This window comes from Chelonoidis abingdonii, chromosome 8 (genome assembly GCF_003597395.2).
Source record: "Chelonoidis abingdonii isolate Lonesome George chromosome 8, CheloAbing_2.0, whole genome shotgun sequence".
Taxonomy (NCBI): domain Eukaryota; kingdom Metazoa; phylum Chordata; order Testudines; family Testudinidae; genus Chelonoidis; species Chelonoidis abingdonii.
Window position 1 is genome coordinate 82,610,994 of NC_133776.1, and position 15,429 is coordinate 82,626,422.

The following is a 15,429-nucleotide window of genomic DNA, read 5'->3' on the forward strand; positions in this document are numbered from 1 at the left end:
GCTTAAAAGAAAAAATGAATAAACAGCCTTATCCAAAAAGAAATACAATTTAAAACATTCCAGCAAACTACACACATGTAAATACAAAAACAATGTAAAAACCCATATTGTCTTATACCTGTACTTACAACTGGGAAACAGAAGATTAGAAAGCCTGGAGATAGAAAGATCACTCTGAGAGCCGAGAGAGCAACAGAGACGAGACAGAAGACACACTCCCAAAAATTCCCTCCCTGAGCTTTGAAAAATTCGGTTTCCTGATTGGTCCTCTGGTCAGGTGTTTGGTTCCCTTTGTTAACCCTTTACAGGTAAATAGAACATTAACCCTTAGCTATCTGTTTATGACAGCCTGTAGGAAGGGTCAGAACAGCGATAAGAAGAGGTGGGAGGTGGACACTAAGGCCTTGGCTACACTGGCGCTTTACAGCGCTGCAACTTTCTCGCTCAGGGGTGTGAAAAACACCGCCCCCCCGAGCGCTGCAAGATACAGTGCTGTAAAGCGCCAGTGTAAACAGTGCTGCAGCGCTGGGAGCACAGCTCCCAGCACTGCAAGCTAATCCCTATGAGGAGGTGGAGTATGTGCAGCGCTGGGAGAGCTCTCTCCCAGCACTGGCGCTGCGACCACACTCACACTTCAAAGCACTGCCGCGGCAGCACTCCCGCGGCAGTGCTTTGGCGTTTCGAGTGTAGCCAAGCCCTAAGGGTTTGGCTACACTTGCAGGTGTGCAGCGCTGGGAGTTACAGCTGTCTTCGTACAGCTGTGTAGGGAAAGCGCTGCAGTGTAGCCACACTGACAGCTACCAGTGCTACTGTGTGGCCACATTTGCAGCATTTGCAGAGGTGTTGGGAGTGGTCCATTATGGGCAGCTATCCCACAGAGCACCTCTTCCCATTCTGGCACCGTGGGTTGTGGGAAGGGCGCAGAGGATGCAGGTTATTCTGCTACCTGTCCCAACGCCCCGTGATGCATCGCTTCACATCCCAGCAATTCCTGTTTTTCCTTCAAGGTTTGGTGCCATCTTGCATCTTTCAACGGTTTCTGTGCAGGCTGATTCTGTGTTCCGTTTCCGGCTGCGTGAAATGGAGCCCGAACTGCTGAGGAATATGCTGACGAGTCTCGCCAGCACATCACGTTTGGCATTTGAACTATTCCTTAAGATCCAAAGTGACAATAAGGAGTCTGACGATGATAGCGAGTCGCGTAATGCGTATGACACAAAATTGCTTGTAATATTCACAGACATGCTCAGCACTATGGAACGCCACTTTTAGGCTCGGGAAACAAGCACTGAGTGGTGGGATAACATCGTCATGGAAGTCTGGGATGACAAGCAGTGGCTGCAGAACTTTCAGATGAGAAAAGCCACTTTCATGGGACTGTTTGAGGAGGTCACTCCCACCCGGTGGTGCAAGGACACGAGCTTGAGAGCTGCCCTGCCGGTGGAGAAGCGGGTGGCTATTGCAATCTGGAAGATGGCAACTCCAGACAGCTACCGATCGGTTGGGAACCAGTTTGGAGTGGGAAAGTCGACCATTGGAATAGTGTTGATGCAAGTTTGCAGGGCCATTAATCGCATCCTGCTAAGAACCATGATTCTGGGGAACGTGCAGGACATTGTGGATGGCTTTGCACAAATGGGTTTCCCTAACTGTGGAGGGGCGATAGATGGGACGCATATTCCTATTCTGGCACCACCCCACCTAGCATCCGAGTACGTTAATCGGAAGGGGTATTTCTCTATGGTTCTCCAGGTGCTTGTGGATCACCATGGGCGTTTCATTGACATTAACACAGGCTGGCCTGGAAAGGTGCATGATGCACGCATCTTTCGGAACACTGGCCTGTTCAGGAAGCTGCAGGCAGGCGACTTTTTTCCCAGACCGGAAGATCACAGTAGGGGACGTTGAAATGCCCATTGTGATCCTTGGAGACCCCGCTTACCTGTTAATGCCTTGGCTCATGAAACCGTATACAGGGAAGCTTGACAGGAGCAAGGACCAGTTCAACTACAGGCTGAGCCGGTGCCGAATGACTGTGGAGTGTGCTTTTGGCCGTTTAAAAGGGCGCTGGCGATCTCTGTATGGGAAGCTAGACTTGGGGGAAAGCAGCATCCCTGCGGTTATATCCGCGTGCTGTACCCTCCATAATATTTGTGAAGGGAAGGGTGAAACATTCAGTCAGGCATGGACCTCCGAGGTTCAACGCCTGGAGGCTGAATTTGCACAGCCAGAGAGCAGGGCTACTAGAGAGGCCCAGCACAGGGCTTCAAGGATTAGGGATGCCTTGAGGGAGGAATTTGAGGCTGAAAACCAACAGTAATGTTTGGTGCCTTGCACGGGAAGTGAAGTGCACAGTGGTTACAATGTTAGTAGGAATCTGTGTTTCCTAAGCTGATTTGCAGTGCCTGTTTCTTTCCTGGGCTAAGGTATCTTTGACTTTCTGCAATAATAAAGACTCTTTTCAAAGCCAAGAATTCATTTATTGAAAAGAAAATTACTTTATTGACAGACGCACAACTTTTTGGGAACCTAAAAGGGCAGGGGTGTGTGGTGGGGAACTGTACAGTCACAGGCTTGAATATGTCCTGTCTGGAGTGCTGTGCAATGACTGCTGCACTTCAGGATGGCTATACTGCATGGTGATGGGGGTTGAGTGCAGAGGTTGAGGGTCGTAGTTCTCAGGGCTGGTTGTTGAATGTACAGGCGTTGGAGGCAGCTGGTGGTGGTAAGAACCTGGATGCTGGGGAAGGAGGTTTTGAGCTGACATGGGGGCACAAGGGAAAGAGCTTTGGGACAAGGGCAGCAGGGGTGGGTGGACGCAGTAGTGCTTCGCCTGCATGGCTACGACTGCCTGGATAGAGTCCGCTTGGCGCTCCAGGATCTTTATTAGCTGCTTCGTGCTTTTCTTCCCGTTCGCTGCGTTTTTCTGGCGGATCCTGCTTTCCCTTTCCCTCCAGTCCTGCACTTTTTGATTCTCTGCGAGAGATTGCTGCATAACTTCTTGCAGCATGTCTTCTTTGCTTTTTCGCGGCATCTTCAGAAGTTTTTGTAGTCTCTTTGCCGGTGATAACACAGAGAGCTGAGATCTCAAGGTTGCGTCTATAAAGCCAAAATGCAACACTTAACAGATGCAGCATTTTTTATACCAGATAGAGTTATTCCCCCACAATAACAGTCTTCACAATAGCATAATTTTCCCATACCAAAGAGAGCGCACATAACCCACAAGATCCCTGAAATGGTGAATAAGGGGGACTGGTTCAGGGCTGTACTGGGGTTTCTGTGCATTGGGGAAAGCAAACAGCTGCAGGGGGCACCTACTCTGAACACTATCCCAAAATTTTCCGCAGGAGTTTATCCTAGAAGATATCTCGCTGCTGTGGGTCACCTGGGAAGCACGGGAGGGTATTCTACTGCAATGCAGATTCCGCCCTGACCCCTATGCAGCTTGCCTATGTCTTGCAATGGTCCCCCACCCCTCGCGGCACAGTGGCGCAGCTGCGTTAGCCTGACTGGGACAAGGACCACAGTGGCTCTCCCAATAAACTTGCGCAAGCGTATTGCCCATGCTCTGGCTGAAACTTTTGAAGAGATTAGTGAGGCCGGTTACCGCAACGTGATAGACCACATCAGTGCACTGTTCTGCATCTAGGCATGCATGCATGCAGCCCTAACCCTCCCTCCTCTCCTGAAAAATTTCCATCCTGAAAATAAAAACCGCTTACTGGAAACCCACTCCTCTGTTTGTCCTCCACCAAGTACGGGCTGCTGCGAGTGGCTACCTTCCTCCTGGCTTGAGAAGAGCTCCTGGCTGTATGCCTCCAGGGACTGCGAGGTGTCCCCTCCCACCCCAGTACCCTCACTCTCGCTTTCCTCCTCCCCCTTCTCCTCCCCCCACTCTGAAGTGTCCATTGTGGTCCTCGGAGTGGAGGTGGGATCACCCCCAAGTATCGTGTCCAGCTCTTCGTAAAAACAGCAGGTCATGGGGGCAGCGCCGGAGCAGTGATTTCCCTTGCGGGCTTTGCAGTAGGCAATCCGCAGCTCCTTCACTTTAACCCTGCACTGCAGCACGTCCTGGTCATGGCCCCTTTCCAGCATGGGCCTTGATACCTGCCCAAAGGTATCGTAATTCCTACGGCTGGAGCGCAGCTGGGACTGCACAGCTTCCTCCCCCCAAACACTGTTGAGGTCCAGCAACTCGCCAATGCTCCATGCTGGGGCTCATTTGCTGCTTGGAGGCATGGTCACCTGGAATGATTCACTGATTGCACTCCACACCTGGCTGAGCAAACAGGAAGGGGATTTTTAAAGGGTGGGTCTGATGGTTGGTCACCTGAGGACAGGGCAGTAGAGTTCGAACTGATGAGCAGAGTAGCTGAACAGGCATTCTGGGATACCTCCAAATACCTCTGGAGGCCAATAACAGCGCTTTTGGTGGCCACACTGGTGGAGCAGCGCTGCATCAGCAGCGCTATAGTCGTTATTCCTCAGGTTGAGGTGGAGTACAACCAGCGCTGTAGCCAGGGAGATACAGCGCTGTATGTGCCTTGCAAGTGTGGATGGTGAGTGAGTTGTAGTGCTGTAAAGCCACCACTAGCGCTGCAACTCTTCAGTGTAGCCAAGCCCTAAGACCTAGAATTGCCCCAAATTTTTGAGTTCGGCGGCTCTAGGTATTTTGCAGCCTCAAGCACAGCAGGCAGGCTGCCTCTGGTGGCTTGCCTGCGGGAGGTCCCCGGTCCCGTGGAATTCTGCGGCACGCCTGTGGGAGATCCGCCAAAGCCGCGGGACCAGCAGACCCTCCGCAGGCATGCCGCCAAAGGCAGCCTGCCTACAGCCCTCACAGCGACTGGCAGAGTGCCCCCTTGGCTTGCCACCCCAGGCACTCACTTGGCATGCTGGTGCCTGGAGCCACCCCTGCCTATGCAGCATATGTTGCGTATGCTTAAGGACGGACCTGGTGGTGGTAGTAGCCACCTGACCCCCACTTGTGTAATTTGTTTAACTACCACGATTCAACCCAATGCGACTGTACTGAGTTGAACAAATAATTACATTTACATAACTGGATTTTATCATCAAACCAAAAGCTTCCACCACAACTGTTACTCTGTAACATCTTCACAACCATTACCTTTTAACATTTCCACAACCCCCAACCATTTACTTCCCTCCAAATTCCCCCCACATTCTGTAGTATTAATTTCTGCAAACAACTGCCTTTTACGCTGCGCTGTCTTTGCCTCGAAATTGTTCAAAAAGGCAGTAAAAAACTTTGATCTCCTTGGTCACCCCTGGATCTTTACTCGAACAATTTTAGCAGAATCCAGCAGACTTCCAAAAACAAACAAACATTTCACATGAATATCTAAAGTACCTTCCATTAAAACTTCAGAAAAACCAAAAGTGTGAGAGGGGAGAGTGGGGTGGAAAGCAACCAATTAACCCTGTGAAGTTATTAAAAAGAAGAAGAAGAAAAGGATATAGTTAGCTCTGAGCACAGGGTAGGGCTCCCTAAGTTTTAACAGTTGGGAATCCTTAACCCCAGGTTTTTATCCTGGCTATGGGAGAAGAGTGTTACCCACTCCTGCAAAACCTGTTTTTTTTTCCTTTGAAACCTTTTTTTTCCACTCCCCTAGAACCAAGTCCCAGCTCCTGTCTCTTAAGGTGGTCTGTTAACTCTGCTTTTGACTCCAAACCCTGTTGTGCCAAATCATCTTTAACCACCTCTAACACTAATTTACAATCCTCCAATAGCCTTCGCTGGAGTAGCACCAAACTTGAAAGATTATTGGCAGCTTCCCATAATGCTGCCTTTACTTCAAACATCTTGCAAGTGGACTTAATTGCCTCCTTTCCCTGGAAGGCATCCTGTCCCCATGGGCACGGACCTCCTTCCACTACCTATTTATCCAGGAGGGTGGGCTCCTCAGCCAGCCCCCATCCCTCTGGGTCCCCTAACACTGCTTCCATTTCCTTCTTAATCTCATCCCAGGTTGACCCCCATGCCTGGAATGGGCCCTGTTTCTTCCATATCCACTTATCCAAAAAGACCATTACCCCAGTTTGCAAAGACCCGCAGCTACCATCATGAGATCCTGCCATAACCCCCTCCAAGCAGCTGTAGGGACTGTTGGGGAGGGAGACTCACCTGGCTGCCACTCACCTGTCCGATGTGATGTATCCGAGTCACAGCACCAAGATGTTAGTGCAGAGGTGGGCAAACTTTTTGGCCCAAGGTCCACATCTGGGTATGAAAATTGCATGGCAGGCCATGAATGCTCACAAAATTGGGGGTTGGGGCATGGGAGGGGGTAAGGGCTCCGGCTGAGAGTGTGGGCTCTGGGGTGGGGACAGAAATGGGGAGTTCAGGGTGCAGGAAGGAGCTCCAGGCTGGGACAGAGGTTGGGGTCCAGGAGGGAGAGGGCTCCGGCTGGGGGTGCAAGCTCTGGGGTCGTTCTGGGGATGAGGGACTGGGGATGCAGGAGGGTGCTTTGGGGTGGCATTGAGGGCAGGAGGTGGATCAGGGCTGGGGCAGGGGGTTGGAGCATGGGATGGAGTTAAGGATGCAGGAGATGCGGCCAGGCGGCTTGGCGTGCTGCCCTGGTCACAGGTGCTGGCCTTGCAACTCCCATTGGCCCAAGTTCCTATCCAATAGGAGCTGCAGGGGTGGGGCTTGAGGTGGGGCAGCATGCAGAGCCCCCTGGCAACCCCTACGCATAGGAGCTCGAGGGGGAACTTCTTGAGGTAACCACCACCCAAAGCCTGCACCCCTAACTCTGTCCCATGCTCCAAGCCCCTGCCCCAGCCCAGATCTTCCTCCTGCCCTACAGAGGGGGGATGTGCTTCTGTTTCTGGGAGCTGTGCAAAGCCACAACACATGTGGAGCAGAGCAAGCCCCTGGTCCCTCTCCCCAGCTGGAGCAAGGCAAGACCCGGACCCCGCTCCCCGATGGGAGCTTGATAGCCGGATTAAAACCTCTGAAGGGCCAAATGTGGCCCCTGGGCCGTAGTTTGCCCACCCCTGTATTAGAGGGCTTTCCCTCAACCCTTTCACTTCCCTGATTCTTCTCACGCAGACAGCAAGCAGCAAAAGACCAGAAGTGTGAAGTGCAAACAATGCAATGTTCATTGGGGTTAGTTTCCAAGCAAGCATATTCTGAAGCCCTTCACTCCAGTTGGGCTTATCGCTATACGCTGATAAAGTCTGTTTCCCAGTGTTCCGTTCCCAGCTCTGACGCCACAGACCATTTACCCCGTGTCCACCTACCCAGCTCTGACGCCGCAGAGCCTTGCCTGTGTCTGTTCCCTAGTCCCTATTCCCATTTCCCCCACACACTTAGCAAGCATGATTCCAGTTTCACCTTCCACTTCCTGTTTGACCCGTTATATAGTAATATTCTCAGCTATACCTTAACCAATCATTTTACTGAAATTTAACTAACCAATCCTAACCTATTGTAACATAATTCTCTAACCAATTATATCCCACTACCCTAATGAACTTACACCTAGCAAAATTAATTATACAGCAGACAGAAACAATTAGAGAACCAGACAGATTCACAGTAGAAAAGTGGGGGCCATAAAGATAAAACAATACAGAAATGAGCGTTTCACAACCAAAACCATTGATAAGGGCATCCTGTCTGGCAAGAAATCAGTCTTAAGATCTGTTTCTCTATCTGGTGGTGATGGGCGTTATCAGGACAGGATCATCTTTCTAACAGCCCAATACCACCTTATTTCAATGGGATTGGTTTGGAATGTGAGGATGTGATGGCTGCCCCTGCTGCTTAGCCAAAGGCCTTAGTCTAAGGACAAGGCTTCAGACTATCCTAGTGAAAGAAGGCCCATACAAAGGCAGATGATGATTTTGATTCTTTGTTTTATACCTTTATAAGTAGCTAAGTGATAAAAATACACCTACGTTCTTAAAGTATAAACCTTTACAAGCGGGCCTGAATATCTGTATTCTAACAGGTGAGTACCTACCAAATGCTAATCAGTCCAGTACTTTAGTAACTGTCCTTTACCTGTGAGATCTTTTACATTTGTATCTCTTTAATTGCTACCTGTTGGATATGCAGTGCCCTTGGCTGATTTTTAGGAGTCAATGAATGGGGTCAATTTCTTGGTTTTGAAAAAACTTGGGTTTGTTTGTTTCAGTTTGGTTTGTAATTTTTCACATATCTTTGCTCTGTCTGGATTTTGCTGGGAGCAGCTATGCAGTGCAGACCCACCTGTTCTAATACAATTTGAAACCAATCATATATGTCAGGAAATGTGGTTGTTCTTGTATCATTTCCTGTCTGAACAGGTTTGATTTCAATATCTGCACTTCCAGCTACGGCTCTCTTTTGAAGCATGAATGTATCTAGCTGCTGCAGCAGGGTTAAGCATTGTTCACCATCATATTTAGATCCAGTTCCTTCACTCCTGCCCCCCCACCTCACCAAGTTTTGTTTCTTTTCTTGAGAATGGTTTTAAAAATCTAGAGCTACGAAACCTAGGTTTTAAAATGGAAACAGAAAATGATGACAGTGTTTTTATTGGTGATGAAGTAGTGGAATGTGCAGGCTTGCTGGCACCAGCATGGTCCGGATGTGGGGAGGTTGGGTAGCAAAGGAGGAACATGAGATGAAGTAATTAAATTCTAGGACTGTAAAATCAGCACATTTGTCATGCCTTTCATCATTCTGGATGTAAGAAGGTGCATGAACAAATAGCTCAGCTTGAGGGAATGTACCAAGCATCTAAGAGTAAAGAAAGCTAACTTCCTTTGCAGAGTATTATCTTGCATCTGCTAGATGTTTAGGTATAATCCAAGTGCTGAGGGTCATCTTTCACACAGGGATATCCTGACACCTGGTATTTTGAAAGTGGTCAGGCATCACCCAGGGAAAAGGCAATGCTACATCTGCTATTACTGATGGAACACAGCAGAGCATCAAAAACCTCTTGCAACAGACTTAGCTGGTGTGATGGGATCAGTGTATGATGGGAGCTAGTGCACTGACAAGACATTTTGCACCTGATAGGAGAGAGGATCGTTTTGTGGAGACTGATAGGACCCACTTCATTTTTGCAACTTCCAGCAGATGCAAAACATTAGCTATCTGATTTTAAAGCAATAAGGAAGGTCAAAAATAGAAATATATAATTAATTCTAACCAGCATAGTTTCATGCAAGGTAGGTCTTGTCAAACAGGATAGGATTACAGGTCTCGTTGATAAAGGCAACTGTGTGAGACAGTATACTTGGATTTTCCCCAGGCATTTGACATAGTACCACGTGACGTCTTGATTGAAAAACTTACATTACTATACATGGCATTGAGAGGTCACACATTAGATGGATGAAAATCTGAGTCACTGACAGGTCTTAAAGTGTAATTGTTAATGGGGAGCTATCAATGAGTGGACTGTTACTATCCTCTGGGGATTGGTTCTTGGTCAAATACTATTTAATATTTGTTTTCATGATTTAAATTATGATGTAAAAATCTTTTCTGGTAACATTTTCAGAGGTCACAAATGTTGGTGAGGTAGTGAATAACAAGGAGGTTGGATTACTATTTCAGAGGGATCTGAATCATCTGGTTAACTGATCACAATCCAACAAAATGTCTTTTAATACAGCTACATGTTAGGTAGTTCATCTGGGTTCCAAGGATGCAGGTTATACCTACACATTGAGACTATCTATCTTGGAAAAAAGTGACTCAGAAAAGGACTATATGGTCATTATAGATAACCACCTCACTGTTAACTCTCAGTGCAGTGCTGTATCGAAAAGGACAAATATGAGATTCCTGGATATTTAAAAAGGGGAATATCAAGTAGAAGTAGGGATGTGATCTTGCATCTGTATACAACATTAGTAAGATCGCTACTAGAATACTGTCTCCAGTTCTGCTGTCCACACTTCCAGAAGGCTGAGGAAATACTGGAGTGAGTTCAAAGGAGGACCAAAAAATGATCCCTGGGCTAGAAAACAAGCCTTTGATATGAGGCTGAAGGAACTCAATCTCTTCAGATTGCCGAAGAGAAGGTTGAGAGGTGATTTGATCACTGTGTGTAGTCACTTACACATGGAAGAGACATTTGATTGGAGAGCGGTGGTGATGTTTCAAAGGCATAACAAGTTCCAGTGTCTGGAAGATGAAGTTAGATAAATTCAGCCTTAAAATAAGACATAATTTCCTAGTTTTGAGGATAATTAAACATTGGAACAGTTTAGTGTAGCTGAGGCTTGGCCTGTCATAAATGAGTAACAGATGGGGGGAGCACTTCTTAGAAGATAGAATTAGGGAGGGAAAGAGATCATTAGGCTGAAAACAGAACATTTATGCAACACAGATAAGTGAATAGGTCAGTAGGCTAAAAGACTGAAAGTCTGCGTCAGCTAAGATAAGAGGGATCCATTTACTATTGGACAAGATAAGTTAGGAATGAGCATGGACAATGGGTGGACAGCACATAATGCACAGGGATTGGTTCCTTTGCAGGAACCAATCCAAAAGGTGTGATGCAATGTGTAAATGTATACAAAGGGAGAGGGTTCTGTGTAACTTTGGAGCTGTGATGTACCCTGCACCCACCCTTTGGGTTTGAATCTGACCGATTTAGCATAGTCTTGCTGTATGCCAAATAAAGATACCAGAGTACAAAGTCTGGAGTCCAAGTGAGTTCTTGAGAAGTCCAGCGGAAACAGGTCTCGAAGGGAATCCCAACACTTACCAGGTGAGGTGGTGGACTTACCTTCTCTCATGTCAAAGAGATATTGGCCACAGCAGGAGACAGAACACCATATACGGTATCTGGTATCTTTTTAAAACATATGTCTTAATCTTAAGGTTTTGTGGTGAGCACAGAAAACTCAATGCTGTCACTATACCAGATGTGTATCCCATGACTAGAATTGATGATATACTGGGCATTTTAAGCCAAGCAAAATATCTGAATTCACAATGTTACCATTTGGGTTAATTAATGCAGGAGCTACCTTTCAAAGGCTGCTCCATCAAGTGTTAAATGGTTTGCAGAACTTTGCAAAGGAGGATGTCAACAACGTCGGAGTATTTAGCAACACTTGGACTGATCACAAAAAATACTTTAAAATTGTGTCATCAAAGCTAGAAGAAGCAGGCCTAACTATAAACGCCTCCAAATGTAAAATTGGATCAGCCAGAGTTCCTTATTGGGAACACTGGGTAGGGGAAGGTCAAATATCCCCTGATCCCTGGTAAGTTGAAGCCATTGTAAATTGGCCTATACCCCAACCAAAACAACTGCTCCAATCCTTCACAGATCTGGTAAATTATTATAGAAGGTTTGAGTGTCAGTTCAGTGACTGACATTGTATCTGCAAGCACAGATCTATGTGTAAAAAAACTAAACAAAACCCAAAGCCATATGGACAAAGGCTTGGCAAGAGGGTTTTGATAAGGTAAAAAATATCTTGTCTAAAAAGCCTGTTCTAGCCAGTCCATATTTTGAAAAGGTGTTTGAACTGTGTACAGAGGCATCAGACACGGGATTAGGGGCTTACAGGTGTTTAATATGGAAATTGTATATATAAAGGAGGAAAAAAAACATGGTGGCAAATGCCCTACCCAGGAAAGAGGGTCCTGACCCTGCTGCCTACAGGTCAGCCAGTGGCCAACCTTTCTGCAGCTTTGTAAAGGGGGAGATGTGACAGAATATGTCCCTGTGTTCATACCTTACACACTATTATAATAATGTTTGTGTGAGGTATCATTTAAATACCTCTTAATTTGATGATCAATAATCGCATGGCAAAATGCACATAGCAGCATATCTGTGCAGTTATAAATGAGCTGAGATCATGGCTAAACATATGTTTTCCAGATAAACCTGGGAGGTGGTCAAACCAATTCCTCAGAGAGAAAGGGGAAGCTGATGCCTTAGCCAGGTGTACACAGGGCTGATGGACCATTACCTGCTAAGTGCCCATTCTTTGGCAGGAAAGGGGTTGGGGCAAAAATCTACATCTTAGCAAAGAAACAGCATGGACTTTCCTTTCATGCAGGCTGCCTGTTGCCTTGCTCCCAGCTGGAAATAATTTTCAAAGGGCAGTCCGTACTGTCTCTCTCCCTCCACTCATTGCATTCTCTGCACCAGAAAAGACAAAGGAAGCAGCTGATGGACTCTGGGGGAAGGATCCTGACCTAAAGAATTTGGCCAGTAAGACTGCCGAAAGCATGTGGTGAGAGAACTTCTCTTTGAATCTAATATAGTTTAAGTTAGGCACCAGAAAGAGTTTTATCTTTATTTTTCTTGTAAGCATTTCTGATTTCTATAACTTGGACTTGCTTAAAATCTGTCTCTTTGTAGTTGTTTTATCTAATCCTGTGTGTTTAAATTGAAATATCTGGATAACTATTTTAAAATAATAAGCTGACATATTATTCTCTTAAAGGAATAACACACTTAATATATTTGTACTGTCCAGGAGAGTACTGGGCAAGACAGGACTTACATTTCTGGGGGAAGATCCAGGACTGGTGGGCGGGGGGGTGTTGGGGTCACCCTGCGGCATAACCAAGACTGGTAAGAGTCAAGGTGTGGCTGGCTGGCTGCAGCATACACAGACGTAGCTGGGAGTGATTTACATGCTGGAGGCTATTTATGAGCAGTCCAGGGTAGAGGCTACAGCAGCAGGGCATTGTAAAGAGTACCCCAGGTTACAGGGCATGGGTGACGCAGCTACTCCATAATCTGGATTGTGCCCTGGTATGTCACACTATGATATACAGGAGATCAGCCTATATTATCCCTTCTGGCCTTAAAAATTTATGAATCTATTTAATGGTGAATTATTTGCATGGTGGTCATGTAAGGGACAGAATAACATATTCCCGTGATATTGCAAAACACAATCAGACTGAAGGGTTTTCTAGAGGGCAGCTGAAAATCATGACTGGGCAATGTATTGCCATGTGATAATTTCTGAAGTGTTGAAGGCTTACGGGAAGGTGTTACATGCTCATATTTTTGCAGTTCCAGTCAGTGTCCTGGTTTCTGGAGTCACTTTGGGGCAAGGTGCAGACCTATTATTTTTTAAAAAGAGCCTATTTGACCTCTGTGAAGGAGCTCCATCACAGCAGCAGCAATGGCACCCCCTTTCAGGAATGGGGCGGGGCCACAAAGACACAGTGATGAACATGAAAATGGAGAGTGAGAACAAAGGCTCTGTAAAAGGGAACCAGGGGGATACTGAACAGAGAATCCCAGATAACACCCACTGCTCCAAAAAGGTGTGGAAAAGAGCCAGCCCATTTGATAATTGGGATCAGTGGGCAGAAATCCTCCAAAGGCTCACCTCCTCATCTGAGGCCTAGTGCATGAAAAATCCTGTTAAGAGTCAGACGCAATCCCACCCAGCAAGTGGTGCAGCAAGCTTCCCCCAGATAACAGCATTTTGGTTCCCGTTGAGCTGTAAATGACTGAAATGCAGATGTTGTATGCAATGGTGGTGTAGCTGTGTCAGTCCCATGATATTAGAGAGACAAAATGGGTGAGGTAATATCTTTTATTGAACCAACTTTTCTTGGTGAGAGAGAGACAAGCTTCTGAGCTTCCACAGAACTTTTTTCAGGTCTAGGAAACTTACTCAGAGTCACCACTAACTACAAGATGGAACAGATTGTTTAGCACCAGTAGTTAACACGGATTTCAAGGGATCATTCAAAGTGCAGTGGTTTGTTAATAGCTCTCCAGTCACAGGGAGGAAAGGGAGGGGGAAGCAGCTGGGAGGGAAAGTTAGTGGGCTACAGACTGTTGTAATAAGCCATAAATCCAGTGTCTTTCTTCAGTCTACCATTTTTTGTGTCTAGCAAAGTTATGACTTTAGGCTCCCAGGCTCATCTTTTGAATGTGTGTGTGCAGGTTTCCTTTGAAGATGAGGACTGATAACTCAGATATAGAGTTATTGCTCTGTGACTTTATTTCAAGTGGTCCAGTTGGTAGCAGGCCATTGCCTGTGTGATTAAAAACCACCGCTACAGTTCAGTTCATTCAGCAGAGAGGTTAAGAAGGGAACGGGTTGTGCAGCTGTCCCTTTAAGTCAGGCTTTCGGCACACTGGCCTGGGTGCAGTGTGAGCAGGGGTGAAAGTAAGATAAAAGACTTACCGGTACGGGGGCTTGCCTCCAGGCCCCCAGAAAGGGCGGGGCCTTGGGAGGAAGGGGCGGGGCTAGGGTCAGCCTCCACCCCTCCCCCAGCCAGCCCTTCCACATCGGGGCTCCGGTGACAATTTAAAGGGCCCAGAGGTGTGGCCACTGCTGCGGTAGTGGCAGCCAGGAGCCCCAGGCCTTTTTAAATCACCAGGCCCCAGAGAAGCTGCCCCTTTTGCCCCCCCTCCTCCAGGCTGCCGATGGGGCTGGGGTGAGCAGTGGCAAAAGGGGCAACGACTTCTTACCAGTATGCCACTTCTTACCAGTACACTGTACCGGCCCGTACTGGTCCACTTTCACCTCTGAGTGTGAGAGAACGCTGCAGTGTGGTTGTCTACGATATTTATTTTCTGTAGGTACACAGAGGATTTCAGTCTCCAGGGCCGTCAGTCTGAAACCTCGCTCAAGCTCACCTACGCTATATATACACAACTCCTCCCCCTGAGTTCCAGTGCACTGAAAGGTCAAGTTTTAAACTGAACTCCACATATCATTAAGTTAAACCAAACACAATGGTCCAAGTGTGATGCTTCTGAATAAGCACATTCCTCCAGGTGATCAAAATGGGAGGAATGGGCCTCAGCTGCTCTCACCAAATGATTGATTTTCAGAGAAGAAAAATGTCCCATTGGCTCTCACCATCCTGCACTAAGCTGGAATGATCCATTGTTTGCAGTTCACCGTATTTTCAGTGACCAGTCTGAGCTCAACTTTAGTGAAGACCACTTAATAATGATGCCAGTTATTATTTTGTGGCAGGGTCTAAATTATAGTACATTATACTTTGGTTAACCCTCTAACCCCAACTGAAAAGGGCCAACTGTACTCCAGCAGCTTCTGGTTTTGTGTACAGTAGGGTATTATCCTGAATTCCCTGTAGATCCCAAACACCCCTAATGTAATCAGTGAGAGACTGCCTAAGAAATGCAAGGTTTGAATGATAGATGGCTACTGTTCTCTGCTCTCTTTCCATCCAGGCAAGTCAGGACGGGTGCAGATTATTGAGCTCTCTCCCACTAGACAAGATCTAAGGGTACTGATCTTACCCCTACAATTGTCCCAAGTAGTAGGACAGAATGGTGCTGGTCACACTTTATATTAAGGGGTTCGGGGTTCGGTCACAGAGACCCCCTTGGGACTGTCACCTGATGTGCTGAAATTGCCTCTGAGCCTGTTTTCCCTGCCAGCTTGGGTCTCCAGAACCGTGCCTTGTTGAGCAAAACACGCTAGCCT